Source organism: Somniosus microcephalus, unplaced genomic scaffold (genome assembly GCF_052327205.1).
Source record: "Somniosus microcephalus isolate GS21.2 unplaced genomic scaffold, FLI_Smic_1.0 scaffold13, whole genome shotgun sequence".
In the NCBI taxonomy this organism is placed as follows: Eukaryota; Metazoa; Chordata; class Chondrichthyes; order Squaliformes; family Somniosidae; genus Somniosus; species Somniosus microcephalus.
In genome coordinates, this window is record NW_028225200.1 from 682,656 (window position 1) to 704,020 (window position 21,365).

The window sequence follows — 21,365 nt, forward strand, 5'->3', positions numbered from 1 at the left end:
ATCATATTTATGGGGCCATCAATATAAAATAGTCTCTGATAGATTAAGTAGGGAATTCAGGAGAAATGTCTTTACCCAGAGAATGGTGAGAATGGGGAACTCGCTACCACAGGGAGTAGTTGAGGTGAACAGCATAGATGCATTTATGGGGAAGCCACATGAGGGAGAAAGGAATGGGAGGAGATGTTGATCGGGTTAATTGAAGTAGGGTGGGTGTGGGGCATAAACACTGGCATGGACCAGTTGGGCCGAATGGCCTGTTTCTGTGCTGTACATTCTATGTAACACCATGAACAGTCAATCGAAGGGAATCATCAGCACAACAGTCTTAAAGATTAAACAGCAGTCCAAGAATTTATAAAACATTCATCCATTCCACGTTCATGTCGCCCCAGCTACAGAACAGTGTGAACTCGCTGGTGTCTCTTCAGGTCCTTCAGCGATTTAAAGCTCTTAGCACAGTCAGAACACTTACATGGTTTCTCATCAGTGTGAACTCGCTGGTGTCTCACCAGGTGGGATGACAGAGTGAATCCCTTCCCACACACGGAGCAGGTGAACAGCTTCTCCCCAGTGTGAGTACGCTGGTGTGTCGTCAAATTTCCAGTGCTTTTAAACCTCTTCCCACAGTCAGAACATTTAAACGGCCTCTCTCCAGTGTGAACTCACTGGTGTTCGAGCAGAGTTGAGGAATGAGTGAATCCCATCCCACACACGGAGCAGGTGAGTGGCCTCTCCCCAGTGTGAACTCACTGGTGTATCTGGAGCTTGGATGACTCTGCAAATCCCTTCCCACACACGGAGCAGGAGAACGATTTCTCCCCAGTGTGAACTCGCTGGTGTCTATGGAGGCTGGATAACTGAGTGAATCCCTTCCCACATTCAATACACGTGAACGGCTCTCCCCAGTGTGAACTCGCTGGTGTATCTGGAGCTTGGATAACTCTGCGAATCCCTTCCCACACACGGAGCAGGTGAACGGTCTCTCCCCAGCGTGAACTCGCTGGTGTATCTGGAGCTTGGATAACTCTGCGAATCCCTTCCCACACACGGAGCAGGTGAACGGTCTCTCCCCGGTGTCAACTCGCTGGTGTATCTGGAGCTTGGATAACTCTGCGAATCCCTTCCCACACACGGACCAGGTGAACGGCCTCTCCCTGGTGTGAGTGCACTGATGAGTTTCCAGCTTGGATGGATAATTGAATCTCTTCCCACAGTCCCCACATTTCCACCATTTCTCCATGGTGCGGGTGTCCTTGCGTTTCTCCAGGTTGGACGATCAGTTGAAGCCTCATCCACACACAGAACACGTGTACGGTTTCTCCCCGCTGTGAATGGTGCGATGATTTTTCAGGCTGTGTAACTGGTTAAACCTCTTTCCACAGTCAGTGCACTGGAACACTCTCACTTGGGTGTGTGTTTTCCAGTCACACTGATGTTTGAAATCTTTTCCCACAGACAGAACAAACATTTGTCCTTCCATATTCAAAGGTGATATACCTATCAATTCAGTTCATGAAAAGCGATGAGTTAAGTTAGTAACTATAGGTTTTTATTGGCTAAATAACAGAGCCCACCCTCGTGGGTGATCGGATCCAACAAGGAGGAATACCAGCCAGTCGACCACCTTTATACCTGGGCAAGCAGGCGGAGCCATGGGCGGAGTCAGCTGTGGTCAGCCCAGGTATAACAGCGTGGCAAGAGGTGACCTTGTGTAGTGATACAACAGTGTAAACAGTGATAACCATAGTGTAATGATATAAACAGTGATAACCATAGTGTAACGATAGTGAACGATAAAAGTGGTTTACCACAAAAGGTCAATGATATTCAGGTCCTGATGAATGGAGTGACTCTGTCAGATCTTGATGTGATGTTTGGTTTGAGTTTCCCGTCTGTAAATCCTGCCCTTCTCACACCCTGTAAAAGGAGTTTACAAAAGTCATCACTGTAAATACAGGATAGAAATTCAGAACAGACAATTCTAGTTTCTGTGGAACATTCTTTCCTCTCTTGTTCCCCCAAAGCTGTAAATCCCCGTCCCACACACTCTCCCTCCTCCCTGTGCTGAAATCCAAACCCATCGCACCATCTCCAACATTTCTTTCCTCCACTCCCAGTTTTCCCCCCTCCCTTTACTCTGGTTGGGTTCAGTTCTACACCCGCTGTGTGCAGAGTGAGAATAAAATCAATGAGTCAATGATTGTCTCTCCTGGTCACTGGGACCCTGAAACCCCGCCCACCCTTTGTTCCTGTACCAAGATGGCTGTGCATGTGCCGTGCTGCAGGTGGAACCGGTCTTCTTTCCTCCACCAAGATGGCCACGCGTAACCCGGGCCTGTCACTGATAAAAAGCCTCACAGCTGCCGTCCGGTGGAAAATAGACCGGGCCGCGGGATCTCATTCGGGCCTGAGGTCGTTCTCCAACTTTATAAAACTGCGGCGTGGCCTACCCGCAGTTTATTAATCTCCTGACCCCGCTCTCGCAGACCAGCAGCTCTGCCCGGTGACCGCCTGGGGTTTTCTTGGTAAAGTCGGTGAGGGACACGTGATCCGGGCCCAGGGCCTGATTGACGGGAGCTTCCGACCAATAGGGAGCGAGCGGGGTGGGGCTGGAGGAGCGAGCCGGCGGCAGGTGCTCCAACCAATCAGGGAGCCTGAGGGGCGGGACTTGCGCCGGCTGATTGTCTGATCCGCAGGGCAGCGAGTTTCTCCAGTCCCTTGTTCAGGGCCCGGGGCCAGGGGAGGCTGTGGGCCTTTATTCCCCTCATTGGACACAAGGCTCTATCCAACTCCTTCTTGAATATATTTAATGAATTGGCCTCTACTGCCTTCTGTGGTAGAGAATTCCACAGGTTCACCACTCTCTGGGTGAAGAAATTGCTCCTCATCCCAGTCCTAAATGGCTTACCCCTTATCCTTAGACTGTGATCCCTGGTTCTGGACTCCCCTGCCATCGGAAACATCCTTCCTGCATCTAGTCTGTCTAGTCCTGTTAGAATTTCATAAGTTTCAATGAGATCCCCTCTCATTCTTCTAAACTCCAGCAAGTATAAGCCCAATCAACCCAATCTCTCCTCATATATCATTCATGCCATCCCAGGTGTCAGCCTGGTGAATCTTCGCTGCACTCGCTCCATGGCAAGAAAATCCTTCCTCAGATAAGGCGACCAAAACTGCACACAATACTCAAGATGTGGTCTCACCAATGCCCTGTACAACTGCAGCAAGACATCCTTGTTCCTGTACTCGAACCCTCTTGCTACGAAGGCCAACATACCATTTGCCTTCTTAACCGCCTGCTGCACCTGCATGCTTACCTTCAGCGACTGGTGCACAAGGACACCCAGGTCTCATTGCACTTCCCCTTCTCCCAATCTATTGCCGTTCAGATAATAATCTGCCTTCCTGTTTTTGCCACCAAAGTGGATAACCTCGCATTTATCCACATTATACTGCATCTGACATGCATCTGCCCAATCACCCATGTCCAAATCATACTGGAGTTTCTCAGCATCCTCCTCAGAGCACACACGCCCACCCAGCTTTGTGTCGTCTGCAAACTTGGAGATATTATATCTAGTTCCCTTGTCTGGATCATTAATATATATTGTGAATAGCTGGGGTCCTAGCACCAATCCTTGCATTACCCCACTAGTCACCGCCTGCCACTTGGAAAAAGACCCGTTTATTCCAACTCTTTGCTTCCTGTCTGCCAACCAGTTCTCTATCCAAGTCAGTACCTTGCCCCCAATCCCATGCGCTAATCTCTTATGCGGGACTTTATCGAAAGCCTTCTGAAAGTCCAAATACACCACATCCACTGGTTCTCCCTTATTTATTTTACCAGTTACCTCCTCAAAAAATTCCAGTAGATTAGTCAAGCACGATTTACCTTTTGTAAATCCATGTTGACTTTGTCTGATCCTGTCACTGTTTTCCAAGTACTTTGCTATTACATCTTTTATAATGGACACTAGCATTTTCCCCACTATCGATGTCAGGCTTACCGGTCTGTAATTCCCCATTTTATCTCTCCCACCTTTTTTGAATAGTGGGGTAACATTAGCTACCCTCCAATCCAGAGTCTATCGAATTTTGGAAGATGACCAGCAATGCATCTACTATTTCTGGGGCCACTTCCTTAAGTACCCTAGTATGTAGATTATCAGGGCCTGGGGATTTATTGGCCTTCAATCCTGTCAATATCCCGATCACCATTTCCCTACAAATACTGGTTTCTTTCAGTTCCTCCCTCTCATTAGGCCCTATGTTCCCCGACATCTCTGGGAGGTTATTTGTGTCCTCCTTTGTGAAGACAGAACCAAAGTATGTATTTAATTGGTCCACCATTTCATTGTTCCCCATTATAAATTCTCCTGATTCTGACTGCAAGGGACCTACGCTTGACTTCACCAATCTTTTTCTCTTCACATATCCATAGAAGCTTTTACAGTCAGTTTTTATGTTCCCTGCAAGTTTACTGTCATACTCTATTTTCCCCCTCTTAATTAATCCCTTTGTCCTCCTTTGTTGAATCCCAAACTGCTCCCAATCCTCAGGTTTACTGCTTTTTCTGGCCCATTTATATGTCCTCTCCTTGGATCTTATGCTATCCCTAATTTCCCTTGTTAGCCACGGTTGATTCACCTTATTTGTTTTATTTTCATGCCAAACAGGAATGAACAAATTCTGTAGTTCATCCATGCGATCTTTAAATGTTTGCCATTGCCTATCCACCGTCAACCCTTTGAGTAACATTCCCCAATCAATCCTACCCAACTCGCGCCTCATACCATCATAGTTTCCTTTATTTAAATTCAGGACCCTAGTCTCTGAGTCAAATACTTCACCCTCCATTTTAATGAAGAATTCTATCATATTATGATCGCTCTGCCCCAAGGGGCCTCGCACAACAAGATTGCTAATTAATCCTTTCTCATTACATTATACCCAGTCTAAATGGCCTGATCTCTAGTTGGTTCCTCGACATATTGGTCCAGGAAACCATCCCGTATACACTCCAGGAATTCCTCCTCCACAGTATTGTTACTAATTTGGTTAGCCCAATCTATATGTAGATTAAAGTCACCCATGATAACTGCTGTGCCCTTATTGCACGCATCTCTAATTTCCCGTTTAATGCCATCCCCATCCTCCACATTACTGTTTGGGGGTCTGTATACAACTCCCACTAACATTTTCTGTCTCTTGGTATTTCTCAGCTCTACCCATACAGATTCTACATCATCAGAGCTAATATCCTTCCTTACAATTGTGTTAATCTCCTCTTTAACCAGCAACGCTACCCCACCTACTTTTCCTTTTTGCCTGTCTTTCCTGAATATTGAATACCCCTGGATGTTGAGTTCCCAGCCCTGGTCACCCTGGAGCCATGTTTCCGTAATTCCAATCATATCATATCCGTTTACATCTATTTGCACAGGTAATTCATCCACCTTATTATGAATGCTCCTCACATTAAGACCCAAAGCCTTCAGGCTTGTTTTTTTAACACTCTTAGACCTTTTAGAATTATTGGTACTGTGGCCGTGTTTGATTTAAACCCTTGATTACTCTGACTGCCACTTTTGCTTTTCTCCTTCCTGTGTTTTGCTTCTATCCTTGTTTCCCTTTTCTCTGTCTCTCTGCCTCCCATCACCCTCTGCCTCCTGCCGCTAAGCCAATTTTGGATCCAATGTGCCAAATTGCCCTGGATCCCATAGGCTCTTACCTTCTTGAACAGTCTCCCATGCGGGACTTTGTCAAAAGCTTTACTGAAGTCCATGTAGACCACATCAACTGCACTACCCTCATCCACACACCTAGTCACCCCCTCGAAAAATTCAATCAAATTGGTTAGACATGATCTCCCCCTGACAAAGCCTCACTGACTATCCTTGATTAATCCTTGCCTCTCCAAGTGGAGACTAATTCTGTCCCTCAGAATCTTTTCCAATAATTTCCCTACCACTGATGTTAAGCTCACTGACCTGTAATTCCCTGGTTTATCCCTACTGCTCTTCTTGAATAATGGTACTACGTTAACTGTCCTCCAGTCCTCTGGCACCTCCCCTGTGGCCAGAGAGGTTCTGAAAATTTGTGTCAGAGCCCCTGCAATCTCCTCCCTTGCCTCACACAGCAGCCTGGGATGCGTATTGTCTGGGCCTGGGGATTTATCCACTTTTAAGCCCACTAAAACCACTCGTACCTCCTCCCTCTCAATACTAATTTGTTCAAGCATATACACAATCCCCCTGCCTGATTTCTATGCCTACATCGTCCTTCTCCATAGTGAATACAATTGCAAAATATTCATTTAAAACCTCACCTACATGTTCCCTTACATGTACAGATTAGGTCACCCCTCAGCCTTCTTTTTTCAAGAGAAAAGAGACCCAGCCTGTTCATCCTTTACTGATATGTATACCCTCGCATTTCTGGTATCATCCTTGTAAATCTTCTCTGCACCCTCTCCAGTACCTCGATATCCTTTTTATAATATGGTGACCAGAACTGTACGCAGTACTCTAAGTGTGGTCTAACCAAGGTTCGATACAGGTTTAGCATAACTTCACTACTTTTCAATTCTATCCCTCGAGAAATAAACCCGAGTGCTTGGTTTGCTTTTTTTATGGCCTTGCTAACCTGTGTCGCAACTTTTAGTGATTTGTGTATTTGTACTCCGAGATCCCTTTGCTCCTCTACCCCACCTAGACTCGCACCCTCCAAGTGATAAGTGACCTCCCCATTCTTCCTACCAAAATGTAATACCTCACATTTATCTGTTCAGCCTTGGTCAGTCTGCAAAAACTCTGGAATGTTTAATAATGAAATCAGGGAGTCAAAAAGCTGAGGTGAGGCAGTTTAAAAAGACAGTCCCTGACCAGAGATTGCTGGATGCTGACACTCGGTGCTCATGAGGATAGAATGTCCCATTCCCCAGGCACGGACATCCAGCACCTCGATCACAGCAAAAATTCACAAAACACTGGCAATATAACTTGGAGCAGAGACAGTTAACTGGAGCTGTGATCGAGGTGCTCAAAATTATCAGGGGTTTTGATCGAGCAAACAAGGAGAAGCTGTTGTCACTGGCAGGAGGGTCGGTAACGAGAGGACACAGATTTCAGATCATTGGCAAAAGAATCTAGAGAGGAAATGAGGAGACTTTTTTTACACAGCGAATTGTGATGATCTGGAATGCACTGCCTGAATGGGAGGTGGAAGCAGATTCAATAGTAACTGTCAAAAGGGAATTGGATATATACTAAAAGCAGAAGTTTGCAGGGCTGTGGGGAAAGAGCAGGGCAGTGGGACTAATTGCATCGCTCTTTCAGAGAGCCAGCACCATGGGCCGAAAGGCATCCTACTGTGCTCTATGATTCTATAACATCAGCTTCTCTCTGCTCACTAGTACTGAGAACAGGGAATAATCTTTAAATCCAGCCCAGTTATTGGGAGCTCTTAACATTAACAAGCCCCAGTTGCCTGAATTAACACGGTTCAGTCCTGGATGTGATTAAAGGCATCGGAAACAGTGGAATCGACCCACCGCAGTCACACTGTGGACACTCTGGTGTGTCAGTGGGTGGGATACACCAGGGAATCCCTTTCCACACACTGAGGTTGACTCCAATGATTGGGAGTCCCAGGGTTTCGGATACCAGATAATCAAGCTCACAAGAACACAAACCGTCTCTCCAGACTTTATTAAGAGCGCTGCATAACACAGATCGGGTGATAATTCCCTCAATCTGGAGAATAGAAGTACAGTGGATTCACGCGCGATCTTCTCGAGTCTGTTCCAACTGACAATGGCTTAAGTGGCCTGTTCTTATACACAAGCTTGGTTACCGCTCAGGAAATGGGATTGTTTGGACCCGTCTGTTGACCACCTCCTGAACTCCTGCTAATTCAGGGAATTCAGTCCATCTGTGACCAGACTATAACCACAAGCCCGTCTGGTTATCACACCTATACGGTCCGTGAGGTTATTATCAGATTCATACCCAGATGTTGTGCCTTCACTTGTCTGGCACTTCATCCCGTAACACGGGTACAGGGGCTCAGTAATGTTTCATTCATCAGAAAAAGACAAAGTACAACAACATACTGGTCAGCTTAACAGAATCTCATCATATTTATGGGGCTATAAATATAAAAGTCACTAACAAATCCAGGAGGGAATTCAGGAGAAACTTCTTTACCCAGAGAATGGTGAGAATGGGGAACTCGCTACCACAAGGAGTAGTTGAGGTGAACAGCACAGATGGATTTATCAGGAAACCACATGAGGGAGAAAGGAATGGGAGGATGTGTTGATCGGGTTAATTGAAGTAGGGTGGGTGTGGGGCATAAACACTGGCATGGACCAGTTGGGCCGAATGGCCTGTTTCTGTGCTGTACATTCTATGTAACACCATGAACAGTGAATCGAAGGGAATCATCAGCACAACAGTCTTAAAGATTAAACAATAGTACAAGAATTTATAAAACATTCATCCGTTCCATGTTCATGTAACCCCAGCTGTCTACAGGGCCCTGCGGCTACAGAACAGTGTGAACTCGCTGGTGTCTCAGTAGGTGGGATGACCGAGTGAATCCCTTCCCACAGACGGAGCAGGTGAACGGTCTCGCCCCAGTGTGAACTCGCTGGTGTCCGTTCAGATTCCTGGAGCTTGTAAAGCTCATCCCACAGACAGAACATGTAAATGGTCTCTGATCGGAGTGAACTCGCTGGTGTCTCTTCAGATCCCCAAAGGTTTTAAAGCTCGTCCCACAAACAGAACATGTAAATGGTCTCTCATCAGTGTGAACTCGCTGGTGTTGCTTCAGCTCCCCAGAGGTTTTAAAGCTCTTCCCACAGTCAGAACATTTAAATGGTCTCTCATCAATGTGAACTCGCTGGTGTGTCAGTAGGTGGGATGACCGAGTGAATCCTTTGCCACACACAGAGCAGGTAAACGGCCTCTTTCCTTCTCTCTCCAGCTGGTGTCTCTTCAGCTCCCTGGAGCTTTTAAAGCTCTTCCCACAGTCAGAACATTTAAATGGTCTCTCATCAGTGTGAACTTTCTGGTGTGTCAGCAGGTGGGCTGACCGAATGAACCCCTTCCCACACACGGAGCAGGTGAACGGTCTCTCCCCAGTGTGAACTCGCTGGTGTCCGCTCAGATCCCCAGCGCTTTTAAAGCTCATCCCACAGACAGAACATGTAAATGGTCTCTCATCAGTGTGAACTCGCTGGTGTTCCGTCAGCCCCCAAGAGGTTTTAAAGCTCTTCCCACAAACAGAACATGTAAATGGTCTCTGATCGGAGCGAACTCGCTGGTGTCTCTTCAGCTCCCCAAAGGTTTTAAAGCTCTTCCCACAAACAGAACATGTAAATGGTCTCTCATCAGTGTGAACTCGCTGGTGTTGCTTCAGCTCCCTGGAGCTTTTAAAGCTCTTCCCACAGTCAGAACATTTAAATGGTCTCTCATCAGTGTGAACTTGCTGGTGTGTCAGCAGGTGGACTGACTGAATGAATCCCTTCCCACACACGGAGCAGGTGAACGGTCTCTTTCCTGCTCTCTCCAGCTGGTGTTCCTTCAGCTCCTGGGACATTTGAAAGCTTGTCCCACAGTCGGAATGTTTCACCGACCTCTCCCCAGTGTGAACTCGCTGGTGTGCCAGCAGATTCGAGGACCGAGTGAATCTCTTCCCACACACGGAGCAGGTGAACAGAATCTCTCCTGCTCTCTCCAGCTGGTGTCTCTTCAGCTCCTGGGACCTTTTAAATCTCTTCCCACAGTCAGAACATTTAATATGAACAAGCTGGTGCCTCAGGAGGGTGGCAGAATGAGAGAATCGCTTCAAAAACACGGAGCAGGTCAACGGTCTCATCGGTGTGGACAAGCTGGTGTCTCAGCAGCACGGAGGGTGCAATTAATCCCTGCCACACACGGAGCGGGTTAAAGGTCTCTCCCTAGTGTGAACTTGCTGTTGTATCATCGGAGCGGATGACTGAGTGAATCCCTTCCCACACACGGGGCCCGGGTTTCCCCCAGTGTGTAGCCACTGGTGTCGCTTCAGGTATTTGTAGATTTTGAAGCTCTTTCAGAACATTTAAAAGGTCTCTCATCAGTGTGAACTCACGGGGGTGCCAGCAGATTCAAGGAGCGACTGAATCAGGTCCTGATGAATCACGTAACTCTGTCAGAATTTGAGGTGATGTTTGGTTTGAGCTTTCTGTCTGTAAATGCTCCACTTCTAAAACCCTGTAAAAGGAGTGTAGAAAGGGTAAGGGGCGAAGCAGGAATTTCTTTTGGCTAATTTTGCCTCAAAGAACAAACAGGGCAGAGCCGGTCCCACTGGTGTCCAGCCATGCCCACAATAACCAGCGGGCCAGAAACAGCCCAATCTCACTGACTTGGCCCTGAAGTCAAATCAAGTCTCATCAAAGTCTCATCAAATGACATCCTTTGTGACTGTGACTAAGGTAAACTATCCCTTCTCGTCCTTCATGACTTGTCTGCAGTCTTTGACACGGTTGACCACTCCATCCTTCTCCAATGTCTCTCCACCGTTGTCCAGCTGGGTGGGACTGCACTCGCCTGGTTCCATTCTTATCTATCTAATCGTAGCCACAGAATCACCTGCAATGGCTTCTCTTCCCACTCCCGCATCATTACCTCTGGTGTCCCCCAAGGCTCTATCCTTGGGCCCCTCCTATTTCTCATCTAAATGCTGCCCCTTGGCGACTTCTGAAAACACAGCATCAGTTTCCACATGTACGCTGACGACACAAAGGTCGACCTCACCATCACTTCTCTCGACCCCTCCACGATCTCTAATCCAGTTCTGGGTGAGCAGAAATTTTCTCCAATTAAATATTGGGAAGACTGAAGCAATTGTTTTTGGTCCCTGCCACAAACACTGTTCCCTAGCCACTGACTCCATCCCTCTCCCTAACATCTCTCTGAGGCTGAACCAGACTATTTGCAACCTTGCTGTCACATTTGACCCTGAAATGAGCTTCCGAACACATGTCCGCAGCATAACTAAGACCGCCTACTTCCACCTCGGTAACATCGCCCGTCTCCGCCCTTGCCTCAGCTCATCCGCTGCTGAAACCCTCCCCCAGCCCTTTGTTACCTCGAGACTCGACTATTCCAACACACTCCTGGCTGGCCTCCCACATTCTACCCTATGTAAACTTGAGGTGATCCAAAACTACCCGTGTCGTAACTCAACGCCAAGTCCCGTTCACCCATCACCCCTGTGCTCGCTGACCCACATTGGCTCCTGGTTAAGCAATGTTTCGATTTCAAAATTCTCATCCTTGTTTTCAAATCCCTCCATGGCCTCGCCCCTCCCAATCTTAGTTATTCCCTTCAGCCTCACAACCACCCGCCCCCTGTGATAGAATCACAGCAAAATTATGGCACAGAAGGAGGCCATTCAGCCCATCTTGTCCGTGCCGGCCGATTAAGTGCTATCCATACTAATCCCACTTTCCAGCACTTGGTCCGTGGCCTTGTAGGTTACGGCACTTCAAGTGCATATCCAAGTACTTTTAAAATGTGATGAGAGTTTCTGCCTCTACCACCCTGTCAGGCAGTGAGTTCCAGACCCCCACCACCCACTGGGTGAAAACACTTCTCCTCAACTCCCCTCTAAACTTCTGACCAATTACTTTAAATCTACGCCCCCTGGCTGTGGACCACTCTGCCAAGGGAAATAGGTCCTTCCTATCTCGGCCCCTCAGAATTTTATACACCTCAATCAGGTCTCCCCTCAGCCTCCTCGGTTCCAAAGAAAACAACCTCCTTCCCCCCCGAGACACCTGCGTTCCTCCAATTCTGCCCTCTTGAATATCCCTGATTATAATCGCTGCACCATCAGTGCCCGTGTCTTCTGTTGCCTCGGCCCTAAGCTCTGGAATTCCCTCCCTGAACCTCTCCGCCTCTCTTTCATAGAAAATAGGAGCAGGAGTCGGCCATTCGGCCCCTCGAGCCTGCTCCGCCATTCAATGAGATCATGGCTGATCAAAACCCACCTCTGTGACCCAGCTTTTGGCCATCTGCCCTAATTTCTCCTTCTGTGGCTCGGGGTCACATTTTTCAATGTCTTACAATACTCTTGTGCAGCGCCTTGGGACGTTTTCCTACGTTCAGATAATAATCTGCCTTCCTGTTTGGCACCAAAGTGGATAACCTCGCATTTATCCACATTATATTGCATCTGCCATGCTTCTGCCCAATCACCCAACCTGTCCAAATCATACTGGAGTTTCTCAGCATCCTCCTCACTGCACACACGCCCACCCAGCTTTGTGTCGTCTGCAAATTTGGAGATATTACATCTAGTTCCCTCGTCCAGATCATTTATATATATTGTGAATAGCTGGGGTCCAAGGACCGATCCCTGCAGTACCCCACTAGTCACTGCCCGCCACTCGGAAAAAGAGCCGTTTAGTCCAACTCTTTGCTTTCCATCTGCCAACCAGTTCTCTATCCAAGTCAATACCTTGCCCCCCAATCCCATGTGCCTTAACTTTACACGCTAATCTCTTATGCGGGACCTTATCGAAAGCCTTTTGAAAGTCCAAATACACCAGATCCACTGGTTTTCTCTTATCTATTTTACCAGTTACATCCTCAAAAAATTCCAATAGATTAGTCAAGCATGATTTACCTTTTGTAAATCCATGTTGACTTTGTCCGATCCGGTCACTGCTTTCCAAGTGCTCTGCTATTACATCTTTTATAATGGACTCTAGCATTTTCCCCACTACCGATGTCAGGCTTACCGGTCTGTAATTCCCCGTTTTCTCTCTACCACCTTTTTTGAACAGTGGGGTAACATTAGCTACCCTCCAATCCAGGGGTACTGTTCCAGAGTCTATTGAATTTTGGAAGATGCCCAGCAATGCATCTACTATTTCTAGGGCCACTTCCTTAAGTACCCTAGGATGTAGATTATCTTCTATGTTTCTATGTATTCAATCTTTCCTTGTAGCTGAAATTCTCTAGTCCTGGCAACATCCTCGTAAATCTCCTGTGTCGAGCAGTCACATCTTTCCTGCAATATGGGGCGACCAGAACTGCACGCAGCACTCTAGCCGGTGGCGTAACTGCTGTTTTGTACAGTTCAAGCAGAACCTCCCTGCTCGTACATGACACAGAGAGAGGCACTGCCCCTTTAAATACCTGGGGGGGCACCCATTCCCCTTTAAATGGCCAAGCAATTGTTTTTGTTGAAAAGGGGCCGCAGTCCCCTTTGACTCACCCCCCCCCCCCCGACCCCCGACCCTCTCACCCACCACAAATACTCACAAGAGACAGAGAGAGGAGGAAGAATGCTGGTCTTTGTCCCTTTAAAAGTGGCTGCCCACCAAAATGTTCACAGCACCAGGGCTCTTTGTTCTGGATAAAAGTCAAAAAGAGAAAAGGTTCACTTATTTTTAAATGAATGCAGTTGATGAATAGCCTTGCAATAAAGGTAATGCAAAGGAATAAACACTCACAAGCTGGGTTTTTTCCACCCCCTCCTCCCCTTCCCTTTAACAGCTCCTGCAGACAATGAAAGCAGGAAAGCGGCCTGCAGCCCGCCGCCATTGGTTGGAGGGCCGTCAGCCCGCCCGGTCCTCCCAGCGTTTTCCGCGCTCCTGATTGGCGGGCGCCTCGCGTCAATCACCCCCCCCCACCGATTACGCGCTGACGCCAGCACGCAACGCCCAGGGGTCGGTTGGATCGGCGCACGCCACCGCAAGGTAAAAAATAGACACCCCACATAAATGAGGAAAAACAAAAATAATAATATTCGCACTTTAGAGGAGAGGAGGTTGGGGGAATTAATTAGTGTTTTCAATTTGTTTCGGAAATAAAAAATATTTGAAAAGCTTCCCAACGGTGCGAGGCGGGCTGCGCATGCGCTCCAGCCAGCCTTTGTCTCCCCCACGGGGGCCGGACACGCCCACTTGCCTTCCCCTGCACCAATCACAGCGCGGGCAGGCGAAACACGAGGCTGCCAGTGCGCCTGCGCGGGGCCTCCGGGGAAACAGACCGAAGGCCGGGCCCGGGGAAGAGGTGGAATCAGCGGCCGGGGTAAAGTCAAGTGTTGGGGGATCGATTTAAATCGAGGTGAGGTGAGGGAGGGGGAGCGAGATTATAAAGTAAAATACGAGAAAAACCAAACCTGAGAGTCGGGCGGGCGGCACCTCCGCGGACGCCGAACGGAGCGGATTGAACCGCGCGGGGTGGCGGAGTGAGCCGGAGCAATGTGATTTTGATTGACGGGAGCTCTGACCAATAGGAAGAGGGCTGAGCTGGGAGGACTGAACTGGGCGGCCTGGTCCTCCAACCAATGGCGGCGCGGCTAGGGGGCGGGACCTTCCCTCCCGGCGCTGGTGGGCTGGAGCCCGATTGTGACGTCATCAGAGGAAGAGGCCCATTCAGGTGGATGGAGGCCCGGCACCGGCCTGTGACTGACGGGAGCTCTGACCAATAGGACGAAGGCGGGCATGGTCCTCCAACCAATGGCGGCGCGGCAAGGGGGCGGGGCCTCCTCTCCAGCTCAGGTGCGCTGGGGCCGATTGTGATGCGCTGGCCCCAGGTGAGAGCAGCTCAGTCAGCACAGAGCTGGGGCTGGAATCTGGGAGAGGGGCCGCAGGCAGCGGGCCTGGCAAAGGGGCACAAGCTTCACAATACAAGGGGGGCACGGTGGCATAGTGGTTAGCACTGTTGCCTCACAGCGCCAGGGACCCGGGTTCAAATCTGGCCTCGGGCGACTGCCTGTGTGGAGTTTGCACATTCTCCCTGTGTCTGCGTGGGTTTCCTCCGGGTGCTCCGGTTTCCTCCCACAGTCCAAAGATGTGCAGGTTAGGTTGATTTGGCTATGATAAATTGACCCTTCGTGTTAGGGGATTAAATACGTGGGGTTACGGGGATAGGGTGGGATATGTGTCGGTGCAGGCTCGATGGGCCGAAATGGCCTCTATCTGCAATGTAGATTCTGTGATTCTTTCAAATGCACAATTGTTTCCTACACACAGCCTTGGTCACTCTGCAAAAAACTGTTTAACAATTCATCATAACTCCCCTGCTTTAGAAGAGGCGTAGAGTGCAAAAAGCAAGGAAGTTATGATGAAACTGTGTAAAAGACTGGAGTCAGCTGTGGCTCAGTGGATAGCAGAGTCAGAAGGTTGTGGGTTCAAATCCCGCTCCAGGGACTTGAGCATGTAAAGCGAGGCTGACACTCCAGTGCGGTGCTGAGGGAGCGCCGCACTGTTGGAGGGGCAGTACTGAGGGAGCGCCGCACTGTCGGAGGAGCAGTACTGAGGGAGCGCCGCACTGTCGGAGGGGCAGTGCTGCGGGAGCGCCGCACTGTCGGAGGGGCAGTACTGAGGGAGCGCTGCACTGTCGGAGGGTCAGTACTGAGAGAGCTCCGCACTGTCGGAGGGGCAGTACTGAGGGAGCGATGCACTGTTGGAGGGGCAGTACTGAGGGAGCACCGCACTGTCGGAGGGGCAGTACTGAGGGAGTGCCGCACTGTCGGAGGGGCAGTACTGAGGGAGTGCCGCACTGTCGGAGGGGGAATACTGAGGGAGCGCCGCACTGTCGGAGGGGCAGTGGATGTGGTGTATTTGGATTTTCAAAAGGCTTTCGATAAGGTCCCGCATAAGAGATTAGCGTGTAAAGTTAAGGCAAATGGGATTGGGAGCAAGGTATTGACTTGGATAGAGAACTGGTTGGCAGACAGGAAGCAAAGAGTTGGAATAAATGGCTCTTTTTCCGAGTGGCAGGCAGTGACTAGTGGGGTACCGCAGGGATCGGTCCTAGGACCCCAGCTATCACAATATATATTAATGATCTGGACGAGGGAACTAGATGTAATATCTCCAAGTTTGCAGACGACACAAAGATGGGTGGGCGTGTGTGCTGTGAGGAGGATTATGAGAAACTCCAGTATGATTTGGACAGGTTGGGTTATTGGGCAGAAACATGGCAGATGCAATATAACGTGGATAAATGCGAGGTTATCCACTTTGGTGTCAAAAACAGGAAGGCAGATTATTATCTGAATGGCAATAGATTGGGAGAAGGGGAATTTCAACGAGACCTGGGCATCCTTGTGCACCAGTCGCTGCAGGTAAGCATGCAGGTGCAGCAGGCGGTGAAGAAGGCAAATGGTATGTTGGCCTTCGTAGCGAGAGGGTTCGAGTACAAGAACAAGGATGTCTTGCTGCAGTTGTACAGGGCCTTGGTGAGACCACATCTTGACTAGTGTGTGCAGTTTTGGTCGCCTTTTCTGAGGAAGGATGTTTTGCCATGGAGGGAGTGCAGCGAAGATTCACCAGACTGATACCTGGGATGGCAGGAATGACATATGAGGAGAGATTGGGTCGATTGGGCTTATACTCGCTGGAGTTTAGAAGAATGAGAGGGGATCTCATTGAAACGTATAAAATTCTAACAGGACTGGACAGACTGGATGCAGCAAGGATGTTCCCGATGATGGGGGAGTCCAGAACCAGGCGTCACAGTCTAAAGATAAGGGGTAAGCCATTTAGGACAGAGATGAGGAGGAATTTCTTCACCCAGAGAGTGGTGAACCTGTGGAATTCACTCACACCAAGCTCGCACAGATAGCAATGTGATAATGACCAGATAATCTGTATTGGTGATGTTGGGTGAGCGATAAATATTGGCCCCAGGACATAGGGTGAACTCCCCTGGCCCTTTTTAGATTTTTAAACTGTCATTCAAGTTTCCCTCGCTCTATTGTGAAGGGCGGGTATCCGCTGGGATACAGTCCCACAGTCACTGGTTGCCTTCTAGTGCCCCTCTGAGTGACCAATGTGTGAGGGTGTGCAGGGATTGTTGGCAGCCTATTCAACCTTGGGGGCATCACAGACAAAATCAAGCCCCCTTTGCAGACTCGGCCTTTGCTGCCGGGGTGACTGGACAGTGATCAGTAGCAGGAGCCCAGGGCACTGAGGCTAACTGCAGTCTCCCCAACTGCATCCCAGGCCGGGATCAGCTGAGCACCCCCACAGTGTGCAGCTGGAATGTGCAACCTATCCTGGGGAGCGAGGGAAAGGGAGGTCAAAGGTCAGCACCGAATGTCAGTCAACCTTGACCCCCAGACTCCCTCACTGATAGAATCATAGACATTTACAGCACAGGAGGAGGCCATTCGGCCCATCTTGTCCGTGCCGGCCGACAAAGAGCTATCCCCCCTAATCCCACTTTCCAGCACTTGGTCCGTGGCCTTGTAGGTTACGGCACTTCAAGTGCATATCCAAGTACTTTTTAAATGTGATGAGGGTCTCTGCCTCTACCACCCTTTCAGGCAGTGAGTTCCAGACCCCACCACCCACTGGGTGAAAAACATTCTCCTCAAATCCCCTCTAAACTTCTGACCAATTACTTTAAATCTGTGCCCCCTGGTTATTGACCTCCCTGCTAAGGGAAATAGGTCCTTCCTATCCACTCGATCTCGGCCCCTCATAATTTTATACACCTCAATTAGGTCTCCCCTCAGCCTCCTCCATTCCAAAGAAAACAACCCCAGCCTATCCAATCGTTCCTCATAGCTAAAATTCCCCAGCCCAGGCAATATCCTCGTAAATCTCCTCTGCACCCCCTCTAGTACAATCACATCCTTCCTGTAATGTGGTGACCAGAACTGCACGCAGTGTTCTAGCTGTGACCTAACTAGTGTTTTATACAGTTCAAGCATAACCTCCCTGCTCTTATATTCTATGCCTCGGCTAATAAAGGCAAGTATCCCGTGTGCCTTCTTAACCACCTTATCTACCTGTCCTGCTACCTTCAGGGATCTGTGGACATGCACTCCAAGGTCCCTCTGATCCTCTGCACTTCTCAGTGTCCTACCATTTATAGTGTATTCCCTTGCCTTGTTAGCCCTCCCCAAATGCATTACCTCACACTTCTCCAGATTGAATTCCATTTGCCACTGTTCTGCCCACCTGACCAGTCCATTGATATCTTCCTGCAGTCTACAGCTTTCTTCTTCATTATCAACCACACAGCCAACTTTTGCATCATCTGCAAACTTCTTAATCATACCCTGTACATTCAAGCCCAAATCATTGATCTCGACCACACAGAAAACCAAGTTGTGCATGATGTCATGACGCCTGCACCTTTTATGACATCAAGACGTCCAAGTGCGCCTCACCAGCCACCCGCCCACTGCTCCAGTGATCTCTCTCCCTATTGGTCGGCGGACACGTCAATCCTGCCCGCGGTCACGTGCCCGAGGTGCTCTCTGGCTCTGCCCAAGTGAATTCGCTCCATTCGGTGCCTGCGGAGCCCTCGGACTCTCAGGTTTGGATTCCCCTTTATTCTCTCCCCTCCTCTGATCTCAATCAGATCTGGGGGAAAACTCACTTTCCCTCACTGATTGCGGCTCTTCACCAACACCGACTTTACAAAGAAAGCCCCGCGCGGCAGCCTGGAGCTCAGGCCCAGCGCACAGGCGGATGATTGACAGGGGCCCAGGGTGTGTGCTGAGCATGCGCGGTGCAGGCCGGGCGCCTGTGGAGCAGGAGAGGGCGGGGCCATGGGGCGCATGCGCGGGGTCAGCCACAACTCAGCGCGCTGGCCGCCGCGCTTTCTGGAGCGCGGTGGCTTGTGGGGATTGCAGCCGCCATTACTGTTGATCCTTTCAACCAGTTAGAGTCCAGACTGCTGTGTTGCCTGCCCGGTGCCAGGGTCCGAGACATCTCTTCCGGGCTGGAGAGGAACTTGCAGTGAGAGGGGGAGGAGCCAGTCGCCACGGTCCAACGACATAGGTAGAACTAGGAAAGAGGTTCTGCTGAGAGAGTGTGAGCAGCTAGGGGCTAAATTAAAAAGTACAACCTCAAGGATAATAATGTCTGCATTCTTACCTGAGCCACGAGCAAATTGGCATAGGGTAAATAAAATTAGAGAGATGAATGCGTGGCTCAAAGACTGGTGTGGGAGAAATGGGTTTCGATTCCTGGGCACTGGCACCAGTACTGGGGAAAATGGGATCTGTATCATTGGGACGGTCTTCACCTGAACCGTGCTGGGACCAGTGTTCTGGCGAGTCGTATAACTGGGGCGGTAAAGAGGGCTTTAAACTAAATAGTGGGGGCAAGGGATCAAATTTGTTAAGATGTGGTAAATCAAAGAGTGGAGACAAAGCAATAGAGAACGGTATTAATATGGGAAATGATAAACAGACCGTGACAGGAAGGGATAGAGAGTACAAATCTAAGAGTAAATCAACAGATAAGGCTCAAGGTTACAAAAATAATAAAAGGACAAAACTAAAGGCTCTGCATCTGAATGCACGTAGCATTCGAAACAAAACAGATGAACTGATAGTGCAAATAGAAATAAATAAGTACGATCTGATGGCCATTACAGAAACATGGCTGCAGGGTGACATAGATTGGGACCTGAATATTGAAGGGTACATGACATTTAGGAAGGACAGGAAGCAAGGAAAAGGTGGAGGGGTGGCTCTGATAATTAATGATGGTATTAGCACAATAGAGGGATGACCTAAGTTCAGGAAACCAGGATGTCAAAGCGGTTTGGGTAGAGATGAGAAATGATAAAGGCAAGAAGTCACTTGTGGGAGTGGTGTACAGGCCCCCTGACAGTAACCACACGGTAGGATGGAGTATAAAGGAAGAAATAATGAGAGCTTGTCAGAAAGGTATGACAATAATCATGGGGGGTTTTAATCTACATATAGACTGGAAAAATCAGATGGGCAAAAGTAGCCTAGATGGGGAGTTCATAGAATGTTTTCGGGATAGTTTCTTAGAACAGCACGTTCTGGAGCCAACCAGAGAGCGGGCTATACTAGACCTGGTATTGTGCAGTGAGATAGGATTAATGAATGACCTCATAGTGAAGGCGCCCCTAGGTAGCAGCGATCATAATATGATTGAATTTTACATTCAGTTTGAGGGAGAGACGAGTGGGTCCAAGACTAGTATTTTAACCTTAAATAAGGGCAATTATGAGGGCATGAAAGCAGAGCTAGCTAAAGTGAACTGGCAAATTAGGTTAAGGGAGCGGTCAATAGAGTTGCAGTGGCAGACATTTAAGGGGATATTTCAGAATACACAGAATAGATACATTCCAACGAGAAAGAAAAATTCCAAGGGGAGGACCCACCATCCGTGGTTAACTAAAAAAGATAAAGATAATATCAAACTTAAAGAAAAAGCATATAATTGTGCAAAGATGGCTGGCAGGTCAGAAGATTGGACAGAATATAAAAAACAGCAAAGAATGACTAAAAGATTAATAAGGAGAGAAAAATGAGAGTACCAGAGAAAGCTAGCTAGAAATATAAACACAGATAGTAAGAGTTTCTATAGATATTTAAAAAAGAAAAGAGTTAACAAAGTGAGCATTGGTCCTATAGAAAGTGAGTCTGGGGAATTAATAATGGAAAATAAGGAGATGGCAGTTGAATTGAACAGGTATTTTGCATCGGTCTTCACTATAGAGAATTCAAGTAACATCCCAGAAATAGCTGTAAATCAGGAAATGGAAGGGAGGGAGGAACTGAAGAAAATTACAATCACCAGGGAAGTGGTACTGAGCAAATTGTTGGAGCTGTGGGCTGACAAGTCCCCGGGTCCTGATGGACTTCATCCTAGGGTCTTAAAAGAAGTGGCTAGTGAGATAGTTGATGCGTTGGTTTTAATTTTCCAAAATTCCCTAGATTCGGGGAAGGTTCCATTAGATTGGAAAATAGTGAATGTAACTCCTTTATTCAAAAAGGGGAGACAGAAAGCAGGAAACTACAGGCCAGTTAGCTTAACATCTGTCATAGGGAAGATGATAGAAGCTATTATTAAAGACGTTATAGCAGGGCACTTGGAAAAGTTCAAGGTAATCAGGCAGAGTCAACATGGTTTTGTGAAAGGGAAATCATGTTTAACCAATTTATTGGAGTTCTTTGAGGAAGTAACATGTGCTGTGGATAAAGGGGAACTGGTGGATGTACTGTACTTAGATTTCCAGCAGGCATTTGATAAGGTGCCACATCAAAGGTTATTGCGGAAAATAAAAGCTCATGGTTTAGAGAGTAACATATTGGTATGGATAGAAGATTGGCTAGCTAATAGGAAACAGAGAGTAGGCATAAATGGGTCATTTTCTGGTTGGTAAGATGTAACGAGTGGTCTGCCACAGGGATCAGTGCTGGGACCTCAACTTTTTACAATTTATATAAATGACTTGGATGAAGGGACCGAAGGCATGGTTGCTAAATTTGCTGATGACACAAAGATAGGTAGGAAAGTAAATTGTGAAGAGGACATAAGGAGGCTACAAAGGGATACAGATCAGTTAAGTGAGTGG

The 21,365-nt window shown here is 48.3% G+C and overlaps 1 pseudogene; it reads right to left on the minus strand.

Annotated features, from left to right (window-relative positions):
- LOC147083937 (uncharacterized) overlaps nucleotides 1–21,365 on the minus strand; it is a 455,464-nt pseudogene that overhangs the window by 278,291 nt on the left and 155,808 nt on the right.